Here is a 5,771-nt window from a genome sequence, read left to right as displayed (position 1 = left end):
CCATATGGATATGTTGCAGTGAAGTATCCTTCTGCACTGGATGGGTCAGTGGATCGGGCTTCTGAGCAACTGCCTGACTTCTCCAAGACTTCCTCTCTCTAGTGACTCAAAGAAAAGTTTTTGGTTTTCCAAACTCCCTGCCTAGTACCCCTCCCCCCTGGAATCCTGTCAGGGATTTTTTTTTCCAGTTGTCTGGCTTGAGGCTCATCCTTTCTTTTCCCGCCAGCCTCTTTCCCAGCCTGCCCCTGGTGGAAACGTGAGAACATTGTACTGGTGTTCTGTTGTGTACCCTCTTCTCTAGCCCAAGAGGCACTTTTTGTTTTCTTCCACTCTTACTGGCCTCTGTCTTCCCTGCCTCTGAGTAGAGGCAGAGCAATTTCTTTGCTTCAGAGTGGTTTCTTTGCTTCTCTGGCCTCTTAAGGCAGCTACCACTATTTTCTTCATAGGAATGTTTCCAACCTTGACAGTTGGTAGCTCTTTTCAATTTGTTGTTTCATTCTCTACCAGTTCAGCTCATCCCTTTTCTCCGCAGTTATCCTTATGGAGCCAGAAAGAGCTGCATGTTCCCCAGGACTCTGAGCCTGGGCATTTTCGGAGCTTGCCTTTCCTCATCGTTAGCTTGATTTCTTTCATTTGCTGGCTGCTGAGCAAGGAGAGCCATGCACAGCAGCTCCTAGTGACTCAAGCCGTGCAGCTCCAGCTCGGAGGCATAACAGAAACCCATTTGTAATGTAGTTGTTTTTCTTTCAAATCCTTAAGAACAGAAGCAACCTATCTTATGGTAGAGTAGTGAAGTGGATGGGGGTGGGGTGGTTCCAGATTTTATTTTGACTCTAGGAGGCTCGTTTTTTGGCTAGCTCCTCAGCCCAGAGTGGGCCTGGATTTTAGTCCTAGTTAGATAGTAGCACCAACTTTTTATGGCCTCTGCCTCCACTATGATTTCTTATTGTGGTATAATGTACATAACAAAATCGAGAATTTTTAATTTTTAAAATAATTTGCGTTTTTAAGATTTATTTATTTTAGAGAGAGCAAGAAAGAGTGGGGGAGGGGGTAGGGCAGAGAGTGAGAGAAACAGAATCTTAACCAGACTCTGGGCTGAGTGTGGAGACCAGCGTGGGGTTCTATCCCACAACCTTGAGATCATGACCGGAGCTGAAACCAAGATCTGGGCGCTTGGGGTGCCTGGGCGGCTCACTTGGTTAAGTGTCTGCCTTTGGCTCATGTCATGATCTCAGGGTCCTGGGATCAAGCCCTACATCAGGTTCCCTGCCCAGTGGGAGTCTGCTTCTCCCTCTCCCTCTGCTCCTCTGCCCTGTTTGTGTTCTCACTCTACTTAAATAAAATCTTAAAAAAAAAGGAGGGGGGGCCTTGGGTGGCTCAGTGGGTTAAAGCCTCTGCCTTGGCTCAGGTCATGGTCCAAAGGTCGTAGGATTGAGCCCTGCATCCGGCTCTCTGCTCTGCAGGGAGCTGCTTCTTCCTCTCTCTCTCTCTGCCTGCCTCTCTGCCTACCTGTGATCTCTGTCAAATAAATAAATAAATAAAATCTTAAAAAAAAAAAAAGAACTGGGCACTTAATTGACTATGTCATCCAGGTGCCCCAAAGTAGAGCCTTCTAACCATTTTTTAGGTGTGCATTTCAGGAGCACTGTGTACATTCACACTGGTGTGCAGTTATCACCACCATCCATCTCCAGAACTTTGTCATCTTCTCAGACTGAAATTCCATGTCCATTAAATAGTAACATCCCACTCCCTTGTTGCTCCCAGCTCCTGGCATGCCTCTACTACAATTTTAATCAGTTTCTTTTTTTTTTAAGATTTTATTTATTTATTTTTTTGACACAGAGAGAGAGAGAGAGACAGAGACAGAGACAGAGAGAGAGAGGGAACACAAGCTGGGAAAGTGGGAGAGGGAGAAGCAGGCTTCCCACTGAGCAGGGAGCCCGATGAGGGGCTGGATCCCAGGACCCCAGGATCATGATCTGAGCCGAAGGCAGATGCTTAACAACTGAGGCACTCAGGTGCCCCTTTACTTAGTTTCTTGAAACGCTGTTCTGACCACAGAGGCTCTATTTCTTCTACTAAATCTCAGTTTCTCTGGCTGAATTTCAAGAACCTTTTCCACTGGCTCCTACAGATTCACTCCAATGAGCTCCTATCATTTCTTGGTCCAGAATCCTGCTCTGAGAGGCAAATTTAGCTCCATGCCCTTGTGTGAATGTCCTTCTTTTCCACCCAATCCTTTGCACGCGTTGCCCCTGACTCCTCCTTTCAGTCCCACTGGCCCTTGCCTTCATACTCTGTTCAAAATTCTCCAGTTTTAAGACATCCTCCCTCGTCTCCTAAGATGTCCCAGCCTCTGTTAGATGACTCCCCTTCTTAATCTCTGTTGTAGTGTTTTACCTGGTTGCTCTTATGCTATTCTTGCCTTTTCATCTCTGTGTCTTGTTTCTCTTTCAGACTGGAGGCCACCTCAAGGCAGGAGGTGAAATCCACTCCGGGTTCATGTACTCTGTCCTAGGTCCTCGACACTTACAGTGTGGTCTGGGCTCTAGTGGTGTTAGCCTCACTCAGGAGCTTGTTAGAAATGCAGAACTTCAGACTCCATCCCAAACCTACTGAGCCAGAATCTGCATTTTAACAGGAAAACCCAGATTTTTGGCATGTACATTAAGCCAGAGAAGCACCTCTGTAGGAAGGGGTATGAATAATTTATATTGCAGGTGTGTGAGTAAAATCTACATAACACTTCTAGACTAGATTAAAATTTTGTGGATCTTTTTGGGGAGGATGAAGGAGGATATTTTGTGTGTTTTGAATTTGTGAATCCCTATCAGAATTGCCTAGAAAGCCGAGAGGGAACAGGAGTCAGTGTTCTCAAGGGGAAGGCTCGGGAAACTCCCTAGGAGTCTTGTTTCATAGTTAGGCGCAACAGGGGCAAAGTTCCCTGTGATTCACTTTGAGGCTGGCTGGAGATGTTCCTCCAGAATTAAGCACTTGTCCCCCAGTAGACATTTGTCACTGAAGTCCTGAAGGGAGCTGAGTTTCAGGCCTCAAAATAATCTTCCTCATTTCTGTCTCCATGGCTGGCTGATTCATATATTGTAGGAGGTCTGACCATAGCCGGGAATGGCTGAGGAGCTGGTGTAATTCTCTCCTTCCTCACCCCACGGAGAGGGAGTGAGAGGCACGAAGAATGGAGACAGGGTGTGGGAGTCAAACCTGTTCTTCACATAGCAATCGCCTCGTCTCACTCTTTGCTCTCACTCCAAGAAGTTGAGTCCACAGCTGGGAAAACTAGGAGCCTGTCTCTGAGTCTGTTTGGCTTGTATCCAGCTTCCCTCTTTTTTGTTCCCTCTCCCTGTGGGAATTAAAGGGAACAAGTAACATCTTCCCCTGCTCCCCCACTTCCAGAGATAGGAGAACTGCAGTGCACAAATGTATTAACTGGAGGTGGGAGTCTGAAATGCTTTGGGCTAGTGCTTTAATCTCCTTGCTTGTCTCCAGAGGAGGATGCCAGGATCCCCTCACTGGCCTTACTACTTGCTTTTTAGGGCTTGAAGGGATAAAAGAACTGGAGGGCAAAGTAGCTTAGGGTGAATTGGGAAGACATGGTATGTTGAGGGGGCAAATACTGTAGTGAGAGGTTTCCCCGCAGAGTCATGGAAAAGATTAATCTGAGACTTTCCCACATTTCTCTGGCTCTCTGGATTGCACTCTTCTGGTCGGGAAATGTACTTCTTGGTCTTCTAGAGGTGATTTCTAGAGCAGAGGCCTTTGGATTACAGCCTGAGAAGAGAACTCCTGTGTATCTCTTGTCCTCTCTCCAAAAGTATTTCCCCGCAGAAGCAGTGGCCTTTGAATTTTACCACCTGCTCTAATCTTGTCCTTGAGTGTCACTGCATAGCTGGGAGTGGCAGGGCAAGGCACTGGGGCCTGGTGGCCAGGACCAGGAGGGGAGTGCAGCCAAGGGCTTTCAGAATACAGTTAGTTTTCGGCCTTTCAGTCATTCAGAGTGAATAATAATCCCCCCTCACTTCCCTTTTCCCTGGGGAGCAGCATAGGATTGGACATTTCATCTCTTACTGGGATATCTCCCTCTTATACTTTGCACCAGATCTGGAACCTTAGAATCACTGCTCTAGTATTCAGTGCAGTATTTCAGTGTCCTAAACTTGCCCGTTTTCTCTATCAGGCTGAAGTCTTCCTTGAAAGGAACCCCACTTCAAAAAGATACTTCAAAAAGTATCTAAGTTGTTGACTTGTTCTCATGTAGTTCCATTATGAGAGAGATTTTTGGCATTAAAAAAAAAAACCCAAACAACAAAACCCACTCTCAACTTCTAGGTCAGGTTGTGTTGCTTTAGTTGAGCACGATTTCTGATGAGGCTGTAGCTTTGAGTCTGTCTTCTGTCTCTGGCTTCTTTCTGGAGCAGACTCAGTATTTTGAGTACTCAGAGGTGGGGCAGAGGGGATGTTGCTGATGACTGGGATATGGAGAAGTCATGAAATTTTAGCCGGGAGAAGCTATCTCAGGAATCTGTAATGAAAGAGAGAGAGAGAGAGAGAGAGAGAGAGAGAGAGAGTTGTTGTTTCTTTTCCAACAGGCTATGTAATTTTTATGGCCAATTATTCCATTTGTAACGATGCGGAGATAGCAGAGATCGCATATCATGCTCCATGGCACACGCCAGGCGCTCATGGGAGCTAGTAGACACCATCTCTTATGCAATCAGATGATGGGAGTGCTGGGACCAAGACCCAGCTCCAGGAGAAGTGATAGAGGGAGTGCTAAGGGAAACTTTGTGACAGGAAGGGCTATTAAGTACTGGAGACAGGGCAGGAGAGGACTGTAGTTTTAAAACAAAAGATTTACTGGGGGCAGATAAAAGACCTGACTTCCAGCCTGAGAATTTTGTGATCCAACAAAGCTTTGATGGTGTTATTTATGCATAACAAAAGGACAGGTGTCTTTGGCTGTGGAGATAATGTTCTCTCAAGCCACAAGGAACCAGCCTTTTCCCACAAGAGATCTGAGGGCTCAGCTGGAAAGGACTGGTTTTAGAGGTTTGGAAGAGACTTGGACCAGCCTGGGAGTGGAGAGGATGCTGCTCTTGGGGCTAGTGGTTCTCTTTTCCCTTCACCCAACTTTTGAGTCTGGACAGGGCTGATAATCTTGAAAGATCTGGTAATTGGCCCATCAGGCCTTAAGGCTCGCCGGTTAAGGACTGACATTCAATTGCTCCTACCGATTGATCTGGAACACTTACTTGCTCCTGCCTCCATAGTGTTTTCCAGGATCTTTCCCAGCTGCTTGCCTTCTCACTATTTTTGTGTCTGTTTTTTCCTTGCCCATTAATTGTTAATGTGGATATTCAAAGCCAGCAGGCCTAGGTCTACCACTTAGCATTGTATTCCTTAGACTCTTTGATCTTATTTCCCCATCTGTAAAATGGGGGAAATAAGACCTATTTCTTCGACTCCTTGTCAGGATTAAATAAGAGAATGTTTGTTAAGTGAAGGCTTGACACTAAGTAAGTGCTCAGTAAAAGGCAGTGGGCAGTCGTCTGTAGAACTCCCTTTCTGTGCTCCCTGGCCACTTTTTGGGAGAGTAGAGATGCAGAAAAAGAGTGATACCCATGTAGCTGGGCTGAAGAGGATGACTGCATAAAAACCCAGAAGGATAACAGGAGGGACAGAAAACAGGGAGACAGGGACAGTTAGAGTTTGGGGAACAGAGTGTGCACACCAGGAGGATGCAGAAAGAA

The sequence above is a fragment of the Mustela lutreola genome, chromosome 8 (genome assembly GCF_030435805.1).
Source record: "Mustela lutreola isolate mMusLut2 chromosome 8, mMusLut2.pri, whole genome shotgun sequence".
Taxonomy (NCBI): Eukaryota; Metazoa; Chordata; class Mammalia; order Carnivora; family Mustelidae; genus Mustela; species Mustela lutreola.
This window is presented reverse-complemented; position numbering follows the sequence as displayed.